Below are 18,924 nucleotides of genomic sequence, written 5' to 3' on the forward strand. Positions count from 1 at the left end.
ATGGCTGGGTAATCTGCATGCATTCGCTATTCTTCCTCCCTTTAGAAACAATGTATATTTGCGCATATAAAAACAAATTGAAGTTTTCTGCTAAAGCTTGTTTGTATTTTCCAGCTCAGCATACAGATTCATTACAATTATTACAAAAGCACTGAAGCAGTGGGGGGGAGCATCTCGGAAGCTTCAAAGATGGCATTTTGCCTAAAAATACATAGATTGAAATAACTGGGTTTTAAAAGGTGAATCTCGTATTATCTTATTAGCAATTCCAAAAGGATACAGCCATTGGTTACAATTTTATCCAATGAATAAAGGACGATGAAACCAGTTTACTTTATTCTAGGTGCCGAACACTAAACGATCTGCTCTTTTGCCTGTTTACTGTGCAACTACCTTCTGTGTGTTCCTATTTATTACCAGTTAATTCTCGATAAGGAATAAAATAATTTTGGTTTCATTGGATATTGATTCCAATTTTGTCTGTTCTGAGGTTTGCAGCAAGTTAAATATACAGTTTACTGTTGCATGTAGGGTGGGTATTGGAAATTGTGAAACTCAACATGGATGCTGTTAGAGTTGCTAGAGATTGTATTGTGTACTCCTTTTAAATGATGAGACTTAGAAGCAATGAAATTGATGGTATTTATTACAGATGTGCTACAGAATGCTTTAGGTTGAAATATATTCTGCTACCATAAATTGCAGAATTCTGAATTTTTAAGAACATTAGAAGTTTCTTAAAGGACCACAAAGAGAATATATCATATGTGGTTATTGATTTGTTTGAGTGATTATACTTGCTTACATAGTCAAGACAGTTTTGTTTGGAGGAAGAATAATGGAAATGTGGAGTGAGACAATTGTAAATGGCTTGATTTTCTCATTTAGTTTTGCTTCCAAATGAATGTGGTGGAGGAATTAATTTGTGTACTGTACGAAAAAACTTCATCAAAAGTCAATAAACTAAATGAGATGTGTTACTGGTGAACACGCCGTTGGTCTCCCTGCTTATGAAACACATCTGCATGGGAGTTGCTAGGCATATATGATGTCAAATACCCTACCCCACTCAAGTGATAGCTTTAGTTTGAAATTCCACCTGCCAGTGGTGGAAGCCACAAACACTGAAAGCTAGAATTAAATTGAGTCCTGCTTTAACATCAGTTGGAAAGCCCAATTCTGACTGGAAATTGTGCTCCAGATAGACTCCTCCTTCCTCTCTTCAGTGTTGGCAATCGTTCCAACCTCTCCTCCTAATACTGCTTTTGTGCCCTTTGGACAGGAGATCATCTCCCCATTGGTTCACCAGCTTCTGCCTCTCCTCATCCACCCTCTTTGCATGTTAAATTGAACTGACCTCACAATCTACCTCATTGTGCCTTTTATACTTTATTGTATGGTTGCTATCTGCACTTTAAATTGGGTATAGTACTCGTGAAGGCAGCACCATCTGGAGATTAACACAAGGGTGCAGTTCTAAGGATGTGCTGGGCTGTTTGAGATACTATTTCTTGGATGGTATGTTAGGCCTCGCCTATCTTTTGAACAGACTGGTAAGTTCCTTTATGAATTAATTTAATATTGTAATAGTGGTGTCTTAGCCAACGTTCAACCCTGCATGAGCATTTCTTAAATAGTTTTTGGTTATTTTTGTTTTTGGAACCTTGCTATGTATAAAACAGTGGTACCATGCTCTGTACCACTGAGTTATAGTATTTTTATGCTTTAAAACTACTCCCAAAGTTGTAGTGCATCTTGAGACATTGCAAGTATCTGAAAGGCACGGGATAAATGGAATATTCTTTTTCTGTTGTTATCCAGTGAAATTGTTGGTTGAGCACCAGGCCTTCAGAAAGGTCATGTTTGTTTAAGTTTACTTCTGCGTAGGTAATTGTTGTAATCAGGAAATAATTGATGTGTTGGGAAATGGGAGATGGGTACTCATCCATTGCTGGTTACTTTTGTCTTCTGGGAACAGATCTTAAAGACATGTGACATATGAACTCATGGATAATAGCACATTGGAGTTATCTTATTTTTAATGCATAAAACATTTCCCTACTGTCTAGCCAAATCTTCAAATGCAATTAGTTCATTAATTTGAATATTCAAATTAAATATTTTCCAATGGTTGGTTGTTTTCTGGGCATTATATTTGAAGTCATAATAATTGCTTTTGTTAAATGAAAGAAATGGCAAGGTTTTTGATTTGGAGGCATTAATTCAAATAAGAACATTAAGTATTACTCAAAGGAAATATTTGCAGAGCTAGAGGTGAATTGCATAGCTCTTTCAAAGAACAAGCTGATGGACTAAGTGACCTTTAGTTTTGACTTTTTATGATTAAACATTTTGAATATTCGGGCCAACCCTGGGTAACAAACTGGAAGCATTTTTACACATGTCCAGAAGTTGGAAAATCCTTAAAAATCACTTGGTGGATTAAGATCCATTGAATATCTTAGCTGGGATTCATTTGCCTAACTCTTTTCACCATGTTGATGAAGCAGTGAAGTCGGCTTTAACTCATTTGCAATATTCTTTCTGCTGAGCAGACAACTGTTGCAGAATGAGACTGTTTCTTTGAATAGAGCATTAACATCCAACAGATCATTCAAAAGTACTGATTCTCCCACCACTATTCTATAATATATCTGGTTATTTCTGCTGGCCTTCCCTTACCCCAGCTCAGCCAAATGACCAAGCCATGTAATGAGCACTGCAACAGAAGAGAGAGAGGAATTTGGGCTGACGATGAGACTTGGGTTTTCTAATTTTTAACAAAGCATTAGAAACCTTTACATTTCATTGAATGCCTTTGCAGAACTGTGTTTAGATCCATCTGAGCTCAGTCATCAGTAAGGGGAAGTTATCATCACCATCTTTATTTGTGGTTGAGTGCATCCCATACCTCAGGCATGGAAAGACAAGTGCTGGTTTATCATGTCCTTGAGAGATAATGATTAAATTGAACTTGCAATGTTCCATAACCTTGCACATCATTTACTCTAAAAATAACAAGATTTATGAAAGGCAGGTAGTGATCAAAAAGAGTTTTATTATCTTGTCTTGTTCTGGGTTGCTGAGACCATTTCTATAAGTCCTGCATCTGCTCTGCTTGGATTGTGTGTGACTGACTGGATCAATGTGGTATACAGATTGGAATCTTCCTGTTTATACATCTATACCAGGACTTTCCATGTGTGTGGGCATGTGGCCAAGTGGTTAAGGCATTCGACTAGTGATCTGAAGGTCGTGAGTTTGAGCCCCAGCTGAAGCAGCGTATTGTGTCCTTGAGCAAGGCACTTAACCACACAGTGCGCTGCGACGACACTGGTGTCAAGCTGTATTGGCGTTCGCCCTTCCCTTGGACAACATCGGTGTCGTGGAGAGGGGAGACTTGCAGCATGGGCAACTGCTGGTCTTCCATACAACCTTGCCCAGGCCTGCGCCCTGGAGAGTGAAGCCTTTCCAGGTGCAGATCCATGGTCTCGCAAGACTAACGGATGCCTTAACCAGGGCTTTCCAACCTGAGGTCCATGGGCTGCCTGTTTAACTGTATTGGTCCAAGGTATTTAAAAAAAGTTTGGAAACCCCTGATATACACTCAACACTACAGCTTGAATCTATCACAGTCCTTATGCATTCTGGCTGATGTGTAGTGTGATTTTAAAAAAAAGATACAGCAAGAGACTCTTCTTCTACAGATGCTGCTAAACCTTTTCCACCTCAACAAAAATGTCCATCCCTCATCCCTTTTATCTCTTCCCAACTGCCTATCGCTTCCCCTGGGTCCCCCCCAACCTTCCCTTTTTCCTATGGTCCACTCTTCTCTCCTATCAGATTCCTTCTTCTCCAGCCCTGTTTATTCTTTTCCATAGATGCTGCCTGACCTGCTGAGTTCCTCCAGCAAATTTCAGATTTCAAACACCTACGTTCTTGTTTTGACTTTTGCCAAAAGACTGAATCTTGATTCCATAGGGAAAAGTGAATGGAAAGTACATGAGTGCATAATTTGTGCATGAAATGGGTAATTGGAAAACAGGGAGGTATATATAGGAGCTATTCCACACCCTGTGTGAGACTGGAAGTTAATAAGATATGTCTTCCCATGGGATGGTAGATTCATTAAACAGATTCATAAGAAACAGGGTCAAAGCTATCTTTGTTAGCATATTTCAGTTGGTTTCCCAGTCCAGCAACTCGTCAAATGTAAAATTATCATTGAGTTTTCAAAATCTCTTCTTTGTCTTTAATCTGTTTACCTCTCCTTGAAGGAACTCCATTCCGCCAGCTCCTGCCTTTTTCCTTCATCCCTCCACCAGCCATGGCGCTGCCAGCCTGACTTCTCAGCTTTAGAATGCCCTCTTGACACCTCTCCCCCCTGCTTTTTATTATGTTATATCCCGAAATCTCTGTGAACTTAACTTTGTCAGATTTTATTTCAATGATCTTGTGAACTCATGTACACTTCACTACATTTACGATGCTCTAGAAAAGTAAGTAGTAGTTGCTGTTATTGCATATACAGTGCATTTTAGTTAATTAGTCCTTCAATTAATCGGGCAGCCATTTGTTTGGGATAGCTCTTTAAAGAACAAGAATGAGTCTAGAAAATAGCCAGGATTCCTGTTGTTTATTTGGGAAACTATGCTGCTTACTTGGGACAGGAGAATGTTGCTGAAAAGCTTTCAATTAATGTCAGTCAAGCTTGTGTGGCTCTTTGATATTACACGATACTCAGAGCAAACAGTTTTTAAATAGCGTCATTTGCGTGTGTTTGTGTTCAAAAAGCAGTGATTTTTGTCACTGATAGTTGGAGAGAAATAAACAATAAGACAATTCAGAAATGCTTTGTTCACTGTGGTTCTCAAGCACTTGGGCTTAGAGATGCCAGAAATGGCCAGGAGTAAAAATGGCCGGCAGCATACATTGAATGAATTCTTCTACACTCAATATTGATAATTATTAGGAATTATTACTGTGGTAGTATTGGTAGTGTTCTAATTTGTTCTGTATTTCAGTTAAATACATAATTTGTTACTCAGTTGTCCATCACATGTTCTACCAGTCTGTACAACCTTCTTTGCTGTGGTGGTGTGCTGGTGTGCTGGTGCAATGGCTTCAACGTGGGTGATGCCAACAGGCTCAATAAACTGATTAGAAAGGCTGGCTCTGTTATAGGAGTCAAACTGGACACACTGGAGGCTGTGGCAGAACAAAGGATCCTACGGAAAATCCTGGCAATTCTGGACCATGCTTGTAACCCTCTGCGAGGCACCTTGGCTGAACAGAGGAGCACTTTTAGTAACAGATGAAGACAACTGTGCTGCTCCAGTGAGTGCTATATGAGGCCTTTCTTACCTCAGCGTAATGAGTCAACCTATAGCCAGGGAGGTAATGACCACTTCCTGTTAAGACTGTTTGAGGTAGCTTATTGTTTTACTCTTTCTCACTATTTTTCTAATATTTGTACATCTGTGCGCTTGTAATGCTACTGTGACACTGTAATTTCCTTTGGGATCAATAAAGAATCTATCTAAATGGTAGTTTGTCTTTTTTTATACCTTTTTTAAACTATTTTCATGAAACTTTGTCTAATTGGGGCAGCTGCTGAATTGAGCCAAAACGTACTGGCCCTGGTTAGTCCCAATTAACTGGAATCCACTGTATGTAAGATTTTGGCTAGCTGCCAATTGCTTTCTGCTCTCCCATGCCAGAGTTTGTCTGACAAAGTCTCTGTGAAGTGCTTTGTTCCTTATGCTATGATAAGACTGTTATAAAAAGGCATATTTTAAGAGTAGGATGGAGGTAGTAAGTTTTGACTTGAAAGATTAAACACCTAGAACAAAGTAGTTTTTGTAATTCTGGGATAATGGATGTGCCTGCATGAAACAGAACTGGCTGAAGCCAGAATAATATTTATGAGACTTCACAGTTCTCACTGCAGCTTGGAAAGAAGCATTATTCCCCAGTAAAGCTTTTTTATTTATTGTCATTGTCTGGAACAGCATATTGTGCTTGCAATTCCTCCTCTCATTTCTAAGCTCTGCCAGGGATGGTCCATGTGACTTTTTCATTTTCAGTTACTTGCAGTCAAAACGTTACTCATCACAGCTGCTGATGACGCAGCACATAAGAAAGCAACCGTCTGCGGGCTGTCATTTATTTCTCGACGATTAACGTGAAACTGAATCTCTTTATAAACTGGTTCAAAGGCTTGATTTTCAAATCGGGACGAGAAAATGTGTCATCTTATTTTGCAGAGGGTAGTGCTTTTCTCACTTTAATACAATATTTTAGGGAAATTTAGACTGAATAAAAATCTCATTTATAGCACTTATTATTTTCTACGAAGCGCAAAACACTTTAAGCACATTCCACCTGCTGTAAAGTTGATTACACTTACAGGGCAGTAGATTTAGTGGATTTCCTCTCGTTGGTTGTAGACTTCTCACTATCAATATCCACCGGCTGCAGGCAACTGGAAACAGCATAGGGATGAATGAGTCTTCAGGTGTCAGGCAGTGATTCATGGGCATGTGATATGGATCTGAAGCTGTTGATATTATGTATGGACGGTTTGGATAAGGTCTCAATTCTGGAGACGACGTGAAGCTGGATGGGTGGAGGGCAACTTTAGCTGTGTGGAAGATGCAAAGAGGTTGTAATGTCATTGAGACATTGGGCCGAGTGGGCAAGTTTATGCCAGATGCAGTTTAAAGTGTGTGTAATTGACACTATCCACTTTGGTTTAAAACAAAACAAAATGTCTGTCGTCAGAATGATCATGGATTGGGAAAAGGAAAGATACAATGAGACCTGGGTGCACTTGGGACAACGCAACAATGGTGCAGCTCAAAGACCTGCTGCTTCACAGTCCCCATCACCTGGCTTAATTTTTGATCTCTGCTGCTCTCTGCACATTCCCCCTGTGATTTGTAGGCTTCTAGATGCTCTGGTTTCCTCCCACATCCTAAAAATGTGGGTTGGTAGTTAAATGCCTCTGTAAGTTGCTCCTAATTGCCCCTGGATACATTGTTGAATCTTCAACAGCAAAGGTTGTGGAGGAGTTAGCATTGATGGGAACGTGGGAAAATTGGTAGGAGTTGTGTTTTAAAAAAATTGATGCTTCATTGCTGGTATGGACTTGATGGGCTGAAGGACCTGTTTTTGTGCTATATGTTTGTGAGTTTGTCAAGGCAAGTGGTATTGGTCTTCACTCCAAGATTTGAGTATAGGAGTGATGATGTCTTAATGCAACTGTAATGGGACTTGGTGCGACTCCACCTGTAGTCTTCTGTGGGGCTTTGTCATTCTTATCTGAGAAACGATGTTGTTGCCAAGCAGAGTGCCACAGAAATTTTACAAGATTTATGGGATTATACGATTGCTGTAAGAGCAGAGGCTGGGTAGTCATCTCTATATTTACTGGAACTTAGAATGCCTGCGAGACATTGTGAAACACACATTTATTGTTCTCCTCACCCAACTCTGAGCTCATGGTCAAAACTTACAAATTTAAACTATGATATTTTTCAGTTTCCATTCACTGTCGTCAGAAACTCCACTGCCCATCAACTAAATCACTGTGTTCTGTCCATCCATCACCCGTGCACTCATTGGTGTTCACCAGTTGTTGAAGAAGAAGAAGAAAGCCCTTAACTCCGAATGGAGTCATTGGGACGCCGTCGTGATGGCATTTTTTTAGCAGGCTTTTTTATTTTTACGAGGCCGAGTTGCTAGCTCGACACTCAACCCAGCACGGATGGAAAGCGTGCAAGGGAACCGGGCTGGATTTGACCTTGGGAGCCTTCGCTCCGAAGTCCGGCGCTGATGCCATTACACCACCAGCCAGTGGTGTACACCAGTTACTAGAAGTTAAAGCAATTAAAATACCAAACAGTTAAAGCAATAGAACTATTTTTATATATTTTAAATTACCCATATTAATTGAAAATGGGAAGAAATAGCTCTGTATTTTAAAAATGCTAATTTTCAGTGCCAGGGTGATTGCTTGGACATCATTCATTAAAAATATATTTGAAATTCAGTGGACTGCAATTGGCATTATATTTGGAGAATTTTGGGGAGATTTATCACTTAAGTATCAGTTCTTCAAGCTTGGCCACGTTTTTCAATGCTGAGTCTTTTTGATGCAGGTTCAGGAGCCAGGCAAATAATTCTTGCTGATATTTGCATTTATCTGTATATATGTAACCAACAGAACTTGAGTACAAATTATTTTTTTAATAACTGAAAGAACTATTAGCTTCATTATAACAAACTACAATATCACCCTCTATTACCACGGTTTAACTAAAACTTCCATTTCACTTTATCTCCATCTAGTGGCAGTAACTGGTACTTGCACTGCATGTACAGGCGGTCCCTGGATCGTGTTAGGATTCTTCTGTTCCTTATACAAGAAATGTCTGCAGGCTGATTTCTCCACAAAGTCTGTTTTCTATGGCTACTTGCAAAAGTTCTTTAATTTTATTTAATAATCAGCCCAAAGCCATCTACAATTAAAGGAATATTGAAGGACTCCCTTGCACGAGTCAAGTTTATTGTCATATGCATGCACTTACAGGTGTAATGAAACACTTACTTGCAACAGTATCGTAGTCACATAGCATCATATAAGCAGCATTCAGAAGGAAAACATAATTAAAAATTTTTTTTTATAAGAAAGAACACAGAACAAATAAAATCTATTTTAGTGCAAAGTGATCAAAGTGGTCATAGTTTCAGAATCAGGTTTAATATCACTGGCATAGGTCATGAAATTTGTGTTGCAGCAGCAGTACAATGCGATGCATAATAATATACAATAAACTACAATAAGAAATATATTAAAAATATATAAATTAAATAGGTAATGCAAAAAGGAGGTGATGTACGTGGGTTCATTGTTGATTCAGAAATTGGATGACAGAGGGGAAGAAGCTGTACCTAAAACATTGAGTGTGTGTCTTCAGGCTCCTGTACCACCTCCTTGATAGTAGCAATGAGAAGAGGGCATGTCTGGGTGATGATGATACTTCATGATGGATGCTGCCTTTTTGGAGGCATCGTCTTTTGAAGATGTCCTGGATGCTGGGGAGGCTAGTGCCCATGATGGAGTAGGCTGAATTCTCAACTTTCTGCAGCTTTTTCTGATCCTTTGTAGTAGTCCCTCTCCACCAGATAGTGATGTAACCAGTTACCATGCTCTTCTCAGTACATCTGTAGAAACTTGCAAGAGTCTTTAGTGACATACCAAGTTTCCTCAAACTGCTAATGAAATATAGCTGCTGCTGTGCCTCCTTTGTGATTGCAACGATATGTTGGGCCCAGGATAGAACTTAAGAGATGTTGACACCCAGTAGCTTGAATCTGCTCACCCTATCCACTACTGATCCCTCTATGAGGACTGTGTATGTGTTCCTTTTCACTTTTTCTTCCTGACGTGGACAATCAATTCCTTGACGTTGAGGGCAAGAGGATGTACAAGAGTGAGATCGATCACAACTCAACTGGCTGACCTACCTGGCTCCTGTACACCACCTCATTATTATCTGAAATTCTGCCAACGACAGTTGTGCCATTGGCAAATTTGTAGTTGTCATTTGAGCTGTGCCTAACCACATAGTTGTGGGTGTAGAGAGATTAGAGCAGTGGGCTAAACGTGCATCCTTGCGGTACGCCAGTGTTGATGGGCAGCGAGGAGATTTCCAGTCCGCACTGACTATGGTGCCCCAATGAGGAAGTCAGGGATCCAGTTGCAGACCAAGGTACAGAGGCCCAGAATTTAGAGCTTGTTGATTGGTACTAAGGATATGATGGTTTTGAGCACAAGCTATAATCAACAGACAGCAGATTTACTTTGGTAATGCTATTGTCCGGGTGATCAAAGGCCAAGTGGAGAGCCAGTGATGTTGCATCCGCTGCAGACCTATTGTAGCAGTAGGCAAATTGCAGTGGGTCCAGGTCTTTGCGTAGGCAGGAGTTGATCCTGGCCATGACCAAGCTCTCAAAGCACTTCATCCCAGTAGATGTGAATGCAACTGGGTGATGGTCATTGAGGCAGCTCACCCCGTTCTTCTTGGGCACTGGTATGGTTGTCTCCCTTTTGAAGCATGTGGGAACCTCTGACTGCAGCAGTGAGAGATTGAAGATGTTCTTTTGAACACTGCTGCTTGGCTGGCACAGATTTTCATTGCTCCACCAGGTGCCCCATCAGGGCCTGACACGCTGTGAGGGTTCGGCCACTTGAAAGATGTTCTGACATCACAGGGTCACCAGATGCTCTAGGGTTTGCAGAGGTGTCGTTTTAATGCATAAAAGCCATTGGGCTCATCTGGGATTGAAAGATCACAGCCATTCACAGCGCTAGGTTTCACCTTGCATGCGGTAATGACATGAAAACCCCATTAGAGCTGAAGTGCATCCGATTCCATCTCTAACTTCAATCAGAATTGTTTTTATCTCTCCTAAAGTAGCCTTCCGTAGGTTGTATCTGGACTTCTTGTATAGTTCTGGATCACCAGTCTTGAATGCCACCAATTTAGCCATCAGCAAACTATGAATCCCTTGGTTCACCCATGGCTTTTGCTAAACTGTAGTGTTTAGGGTGTGACGGTTAGTTCAAAAGTCAAAGGGTTGAACCTGTTTTTGAACCTGCTGGTATGGGTCTTTAAGCTTCCATATCTCCTGCCCAATGGTAGCTCTACGAAGATGGCATGGCTGGGATGGTGGTAGAATTTTAAAAAAGCACATGTTCAAAAACACAGGGAAAACCTGTTGATAAAACCAATGATAAAGCATTATTATATATGGCAGATTGATCAGAAAATAATTATTTTAAATTACTTAATTGTATTTGTTTTTGATTGAATACCACTACAAATAAGATGTATCTCATCCTTGTGAAAGTGAAGAAGATGGTGGAGAATCCCTCTGCAAATCAAGGAAACAATGAATTGTTGATGCAATTCCCCCCCCCCCCCCCACCTTCGCTTTGGCTGAAATACACCACACTCTTCCCTCTAACTCAAAGCATGTGATGTGGGCTCATATTTTACCAGAGGCTTGAGTAATGTGCCAGCTGAGATCACACAAGTTTGTACTGTGCAACTTAAATATTGTCAAAATTTAAATAGTTTGCATTGAATGAAGGTCCATAAAGATTTCAGAGAATACTATTAATCCTTACAATATCTTAAATTCATAATTTCTGGAAGGGGAAACACAATAAGAATGCAGGACTTTCTTTTTGTTGTTATTTGGCATTTTGTCAATACCAAGTGCTAACACCAAGTGGTGATGAAATTAACCATTTGAAACCCCCAGGACTGCCCAAGGATTTAATGCAGTGCACGCCAGGGAGGGAACATCGAGATGCCATACATAATTTGATTTATTTTAAAGATTTTTGTAATGTAACTAAGTTCATAAATACATGATAGAATCGAATATTTTTGTTTGGGCGGGGTGGGGGAATATAATTTTGCTCCACAATCATCTGTTGGGAAAGGGAACCCGTGTAGCAGCAGTGGGTGAAGGCGCGGGTTATGTTTATACTCGTTTAACTCTGTGTAGAACTATTCATGGAGCAGCAACAGTAAAATGGTTCAGAAAGAACAGGCGTTTGCTGGAGACGTCCGAGGGTTTTGTCACTTCCCAGGATAAGCAGAATAATAACACCACGAGGCACTATTTGCATTGCCACGTTTTAATTTTGGAGGCTTCTGTTGCAACGGGAGGGAAAAAATGGCAACGTCCCTCGATTTGCATCTTTTTTTAAAAGCACAAAGTAAGCTCTCTTCCTGTTGTCATTCTTCCCACCCAATACCATTCACAGCAGCCTCGCCTGCCCCATTACTGCGTTGCTGCTCTTCAACACATGGGACGCTTCGCTTGAAGGAAGCGCGTTTTTAAAAACATGAACCCTTGATTATTCCCGCGTTCCTTAAAGGGAAGATAATACCATCTCCTCAATAACGTTCCTTGAAGGGATGTTACCCGATGCTTCTTCGGACGGCCCTTTGGAGCACTATTCCTAATAAGGAAAGTATCTAGAAGTGACAGTCGAGCCGAGAAAAGAGTTGGGGGCGAAGGGGGGAGAGATAAAACGCCAGTGTTTACTGAACTTTAGTTTGCAAATTTCACCAAGTCATCATCAGAGAAGAGTCGGTGCAACATTACGGTGCTGCCAGCAGAGGTGGTAGGGTCGTGGAGTTGAAGATATCGATCGGAGACTTATCCAGAGAGGAGGAAAGTGCTGAAGAGTTTGATTGGCAGCCGTTCACAGCTAGCCCGCCAACGAGGACGCGGGCGCGCACTCGCACTGAGCGTCGGACTTGGATGGGTGAGTCGAGTCGGCGCCCGCTGCTTTCTTTCCTACCTCAGAGAACCTTGGCAGTCCAGCGGAAGCCCCTCACCGTCCACCCGCACGGTGTCAGAGAGCGAGGAAGCACGGTGCTCGCACTGTCTGGTTGAAGTGTCAATGCTCAACCTGTGGGACACTGACTGTGCTCCAGTCGCCGGTAGAATCGGGTGACAAACGTTTCCCCAGTCCAGCTGCCCGCGGTTTCTTAAAGGGATGTCAGCCCGTCCGTTCTGTTGGATGCCTGAAAATGGGGCAAAAATGCCCAAGCTTGGATCATTAATTAGTTTGGCGAAAATTATTAGGAAAGATTCGGTTTGGCTGAAATGTACTTGCGCTGCCGTTGATAGCATAGAGAGCTGCGGTTAGCTCATGGTTAATTAACCTTCCAAATGTGTATTTTTCTCTATAATCATTTCATTTCTCAAGGCAATCATCTCCTTCGTTTTCTTCATTAGTATTTATACAGCAGTATAATTATTTTGTAGGCACTGCCCCTTAGTTTATTAAGGATGATAGGGTGTAGTGTTACTGACTGTAGGTCCCTTTAAATTCCCAAGCACATACATCCTGGACCGGCCAGGTTCCTTTTACCTGCGATATTGCTCATGTAAGTTTGAACTTTAAATGGTAAATCTGTTTTATGAGTGGGTGCTTGGCGGGAGTTTCCAGCTCAATAAAATGATTTGTTAAGTGATGTTTCCCCTGGTGTTACCATGACATTGCCTGTGCAGATGATTCATTGTAATTCTTTGCACAATAGTCTGGAACACATGATGGTAAATTCGAGATGCGCAATAGAATCAATGAAAGACTGCACCCAAAAGGATGGACATACACCCAATGTGCAAAAGACTACAAACTCTGCCAACACAAAAGAAAAAGGAAGGAGAATAAGCAATAAATATTGAGAAAATCAGATGAAAGGGAATCTATAGCTGTGGGAACAGCTCAATGATGGGGCGAGTGAAGTTCTGCCCTCTGGTTCTGGAGCCTGATGGTTGAGGGCTAATAACTGTTCCTGAACCTGGTGGGGTGGGTCCCGGGGCTTCTGTGCCTTCTTGCTGATGGCAGCTGCAAGAAGCGAGCATGGCCTGGAGGGTGGATTTCTCTGACGATGGATGCTGTTTTCCTGTGTCAGTGTGCCTTGTAGATGCACTCATTGGTGGGGAGGGCTTTACCCTTGATGAACTGGGCTACATCCACTACTTTTTGTAGGATTTTGCATTCAACGGCAGAACGGTCTGTGCTGCAACCAGTCAACATACTGTCCGGCACTGACCTGTAGAAGTTTGCCAAAACTTCAGTCAGGATTGTTTGAAGAAATCTCTGCCCAATTGTCCACATTTTGGAAAATCTGATAACTTGACTGACCTCTTCCTAACTGCATACAGGCAGAGGCAAGGTCCCAGAGATGAGGACAACAAAGGAGGCAGGGGAGTGGCTATGGGAGTGCTTTGACGTAGTCACATTAACATTGTTAAACATGAGTGGAATAAGCTTTTAAAATAGATTTGAATGTATTCAAGTACATTCCTTGTTGTGCAAGCAGAGCAGTGGGAATGCCAGGCAAGGCAGTGGATTGCTCCTTTTGCAGGATGTGGGAAGGCAGTGAGACCTCTAGTGTTCCTGATGACTACACCTGCTTCTTAACACATTAGGGAGCTGGAGCTGGAGCTGAATGAACTCTGGGTCATTCAGAAGGCTGAGGGCTTGATTGACAGGAGGTGCAAGTAGGTAGTTACACCTAAGGTGCGGGACACAGCTAACTGGGTGAACATCAGGGGGAGGAATAAGCAGTCAGTGCGGGGTACCCCTGTGGCCATTCCCCTCAATAACAAGTTACTGCTTTCTATACCATTTTGTGTTTTTTTTGAGCTCGGGGTTTAACTTAGCAGAGTTCTCTGGCTCCAGTCAGGAGTCGGGCTGTGTAACTCGGAGGAGAAGAGGAAAGAAGAGGCAGGCAGTAGGAATAGTGAATTCACTGGCTTAGGGAATCGTACTGGAGGTTCTGTGGATGAGAATGAGATTCCCGGATGATATATTGCCTCCCAGGTGTCAGGGTTAGCTCAGATCAAGTCCATAGCATTCTTAAAGTGCGACGGTGAGTAGCCAGAGGTTGTTGCCCATCTTGGAACTGTTATGTTTTGTAACTTCAAAGCAGTAAACTAATTAAAAGGAAGACATGGGAGTCCGGAATGTGAGTCTAACTTCATCTTTACTTTAAGCGTGGTGTGTGCATGTCACATGTAGTGTGATGACGTATGCAATTCCTGTATTTATACATGCAACCCGTAATGAATTATTTAAAGAGCAAGAATGCTTTCTCAAACAATACATTGACAATATTACTCAAGTACTTCTGAAATATTAAGTACCCAACAGGTACCAATGAGGAAGGATGACGAGGTCCTGCAAAGTGAATTAGATGCTAGGTTACAGGATAGGACCTCCAGGGTTGTGATCTCAGGATTGCTACTCGTGCCATGTGCTAGTGAGGCCAGAAACAGGAAGACCATACAGTTTGACGTGTAGTTAGGAGATGATGCAGACAAGTGTCCTTCGGATTTTTGGATCGTAAGGCTCTTTTCCAGGGAAGGTGGGACCTTTACCTACAGGCTGTTTGCACCTGAAGTGGACGGGGGAGTTTTAGCTGTGTACTACGGTCTGCTCATGCAGCACTTGGTGGGGTGGGGGGGTGTGGTGGTGTCTAAACTAGAGTTGCACAGGATGGGAACCAGAGTGTCAGGGCAGTTAGTGGAGTGGTTGTAGGGAAAGATGTAGTTAAGATTGCATACAAAGACCAGAATTGAAACTTTGAGAATGGTGTGAATAGTATTCTGCATTGTGCCTATTTCAGTGCATGGAGTATTGCAGGTAGGGCAGATGAGTTTAAGGCATGGGTCAGCCCATGCAATTATAACATCGAAGTCACTAGTGAGACATAGTTGCAGGAGGGTCTGGGCCGCAAGCTCAAATTTCCATCTTCCATTGTTTTAGACATGATAGAGTGGGAGGGATTAAAGGGGAGGGGCAGCATTACTGGTCAGGGGAAATGTCATGGTATTGCTGCAATAGGAAAGACTGGAGAGTTTGTCTACTGAAGCCAGGTCGGTGGAATTGAGGAATAAGAAGGGAATTACCATATTAATGGGATTATGTTGTAGACCGCCCAATAGTCAGTGGAATTTAAAGGAGGAAATTTGTAGAGTGACAGTGGTTGTGATGGTAGGTGATTTTAACTTTCCACATATTGACTGGGACTCCCACACTATAAAAAGGCTGGCTGGGCTGGGGTTTGTCAAATATGTTCAGGAAAATTTCCTTAATCAGTATATAGAAATTCCAACAAGCTGGCTGATGGTGTAATGCATCCACACCGGACCACGAGGCGAGTGGTCCTGGATTAGAATCCAGCCAGCTCCTTGCATATTGGGTTGAAAGCTGAACTAGCAACTTGGACTCATTTTTAAAAAGAAAACAGGCAGGAATGCTGAAAGAAACAGCAAGGTTGCCACCTGATGTGCCTCAAAGCACAGAAGAGAGCAGCACAAGCAGTCCCAACTGGAGAGATTATGCTAGATCTCCTATTAGAGAATGAGGCAGACCATGTGCCAGGAGTTTGCTGCATCTAGTGATCATAGTGCCAATAATTTCAAGATAACTATGGAGAAGGATAGATTGGGTTGAGATTCTAAATTGGAGAAAGGCCAATTTTGATGGTATCAGAAAAGATCTGGCAAGTGTGGATTGGGTCAGGTTGTTTTCTGGCAAAGGTGTACTTGGTAAGTGGGAGGCCTTCAAAAGTGAAACTTTGAGAGTACAGAGTTTGTATAAAAGGCAAGGCTAACAGATCTAGGGAACCTTGTTTTTTGAGAGATACTGAGGCCCAAAATTAAACCAGAGATCAGTGCGGTTTTATTGAAGGCAAGGACATCAAACGCCACTTACATTCTCAGGAATATTTTCGAAAGGTCAATAGAGGTACAACAAGACCTATACTTCTGTTTCATTGACTACATAAAAGCCTTTGACACAGTGAAACACCAAGTCATCATGAAAATGCTTAAAGATATTAATATCGATGGAAAAGATCTTAGAATAATCAGGAATCTCTACCGGCAACAAAGTGCAGCCATATGGATAGATAACGAGATTGGTGAATTTCAGCCAATAAAGCAAGGAGTCAGATAGGGTTGTGTTCTATCACCCGACCTGTTCTCCCTGTACAGTGAAAACGTCATGAGAACCAAACAGGACCTACCTGGAATAAGTATAGACAGATACAATATCAATAACCTCCGCTATGCGGATGATACAGTACTGATAGCAAACTGTGAAGTAAATTTACAGAAACTAGTAACACAGAGAGCGAAAGACTTGGCCTAACCTTTAACAAAAAGAAAACTGAAGTAATGGTAATATCAAAGAAACCTGATATCCCAAACTGTAGGATCGTATTGGGAAATGAAATCCTGAAACAAGTTCACAACTTCAAGTACCTTGGATCATGGGTAACATCTGATGGCAAATGCGAAACAGACATAAAAGCAAGAATAGCAATGGCAATAAACAGCATTTACAGAAATGAGAAACATCCTAACGAACAAGAAAATAGCAATTGACATTTGCATTAGAACTGTCAGCTGCTACATTGATGTATGGCTGCGAGTCATGGAACTTCACAAATGCAATGGAAAAAAAGAATCAATGCAGCAGAGATGTGGTTCCTCAGAAGAATGCTGTGCATATCATATATGGACAGGATAACCAACGAAGAAGTTCTACAGAGAACAAAAACAAAATGTACAACACTTTTTAAAAAAAAAAATCAGAAAACAGCAATCAAAATTCTTTGGACACATCATGCGAAGAGAGACATTAGAATATTTAGTTACAGCTGGAAAGCTGGAAGGAAAAAGAAGCAGAGGCAGACAGAGAATGAAAATGATAGATGGAATAACATCATGGTGAGAAACGGGAGGCAACAACTACAATTCGGAGGGTCAGGGACCTTGATGGATGGAGAGACATGATCGCCCACGCGGAACGGCAAGGCACCTGAATAATAATAACTGAGGCCATGGTTAAGATGAAGAAGGTGCATAGCAGGAATTGGCAGCAAGGAAATAGAGAGTTGCTTGAGGAGTGTAAGAGATGCAAAAGATCACTTGTGGAAGAGAGAATCCGGAAGGGTAAAATGAGGCATGAGGTGAGGGAGAATTCCAAGGGCTTTTACAGATATATTAAAAGCAAAAGAATAGCAAGGAACAAAATTGTCCTCTTGAAGATCAGTGTGGTCACCTATTTATGGAGCCAAAAGATATGGGGGAGGTCGTAAATGGATTTTTTGCTTCTATATTCACTCAGGAGATGGACACAACGTCTATAACTGAGGCAAAACAGCAATGAGATCATGGACCAATACGGATTAGAGAGGAGGAGGTTTTTGTTGTCTTGAGGGTGGATAAAACCCCAGGGCCTGACAAGGTATTCCCTTGGACCTTTTGGGAGGCTAGTGCAGAAATTGCAGCACCCCAGCAGAGGTACTTAATGGTCCTTAGCCATGGGTGGGGTGCTGGAGGATTGGAGGATAGCTCATGCTGTTCTGCTGTTAAAGAAAAGCTCTAAAAATAAGATGGGAAGTGATAGGCCCGTGAGCTGGCATCAGCAGTAGGTAATTATTGGACGTTATTCTAAGCGACCAGATATATTTGGATAGACACGGACTGATTAGGGGTAGTCAGCAAGGCTATGTGCATGGTGGGTCATGTCTTCACAGTCTTAAGAGTTTTTCAAGGAGGTTATTGGAAAGTTGATTAAAGAAAGGCAGTGAATATTGTCTACCTGGACTTTGACAAGGTCCCATCTGAGAGACTGGTCAAAAAGATTCAGTTGCTTGGCATTCAGGAGGAGGTAGTAAATTGGATTTGACATTGGCTTCATGAAAGAAGCCGGAGAATGGTAGTACATGATTGCCTCTGTGTGTTGCAGAGATTGGTGCTGGTTTCATTGTTGTTTGTGATTTGTATCAGTGATCTGGATGATAATGTGGTAAACCGGATTAGCAAATTTGCAGATGACACCAATATTGGGGGCATGGTGGGCAGTAAGGAAGGCTATCAAAGTTTGCAATGAGATCTGGACCAGCTGGAAAAATGGGCTGAAAAATGATAGAATTTAATGCAGATAAGTGTGAAGTGTTAAACTTTGTTAAACCAGAGTAGAATTTACACAGTGAATGGTAGGGCACTGAAGAATGTGGCAAAACAGAGGGATGTGGAATACTGATCCATAATTCCTTGAAAGTGGCATCACACGTAGATAGGGTTGTAAAAGGAGCTTTTGCCACACTGGCCTTCACGAATCAAAATATTGAGTACAGGAGTTGGGATGTTATGTTGAAGTGGTATAAGACATTAGTGAGGCCTAATTGGACTATTGTGTGCAGTTGTGGTCACCTACTGTAGTACAGGAAAGATATCAATAATATTGAAGGAGTGCAGAGAAGATTTGCAATGGTGCTGGAATGAGGACCTGAGTTATCAGAGGAA

The 18,924-nt window shown here is 41.6% G+C and overlaps 1 protein-coding gene across 6 annotated transcripts in view; it reads left to right on the forward strand.

Moving 5' to 3' along the window:
- LOC140199142 (rho GTPase-activating protein 6) overlaps positions 1–18,924 on the forward strand; it is a 565,740-nt gene that overhangs the window by 350,776 nt on the left and 196,040 nt on the right. The window contains exon 1 of one of the 6 annotated variants that reach the window (XM_072260740.1): positions 11,887–12,352. The exons of the other annotated variants lie outside the window; for them this stretch is intronic. The gene's annotated coding sequence lies outside the window, so the exon portion shown is untranslated. Of the gene's footprint in view, positions 1–11,886; positions 12,353–18,924 lie in introns of those variants that run through there. 6 annotated transcript variants of the gene reach the window in all.

This window comes from Mobula birostris, chromosome 6, assembly GCF_030028105.1.
Source record: "Mobula birostris isolate sMobBir1 chromosome 6, sMobBir1.hap1, whole genome shotgun sequence".
Classification (NCBI taxonomy): Eukaryota; Metazoa; Chordata; class Chondrichthyes; order Myliobatiformes; family Myliobatidae; genus Mobula; species Mobula birostris.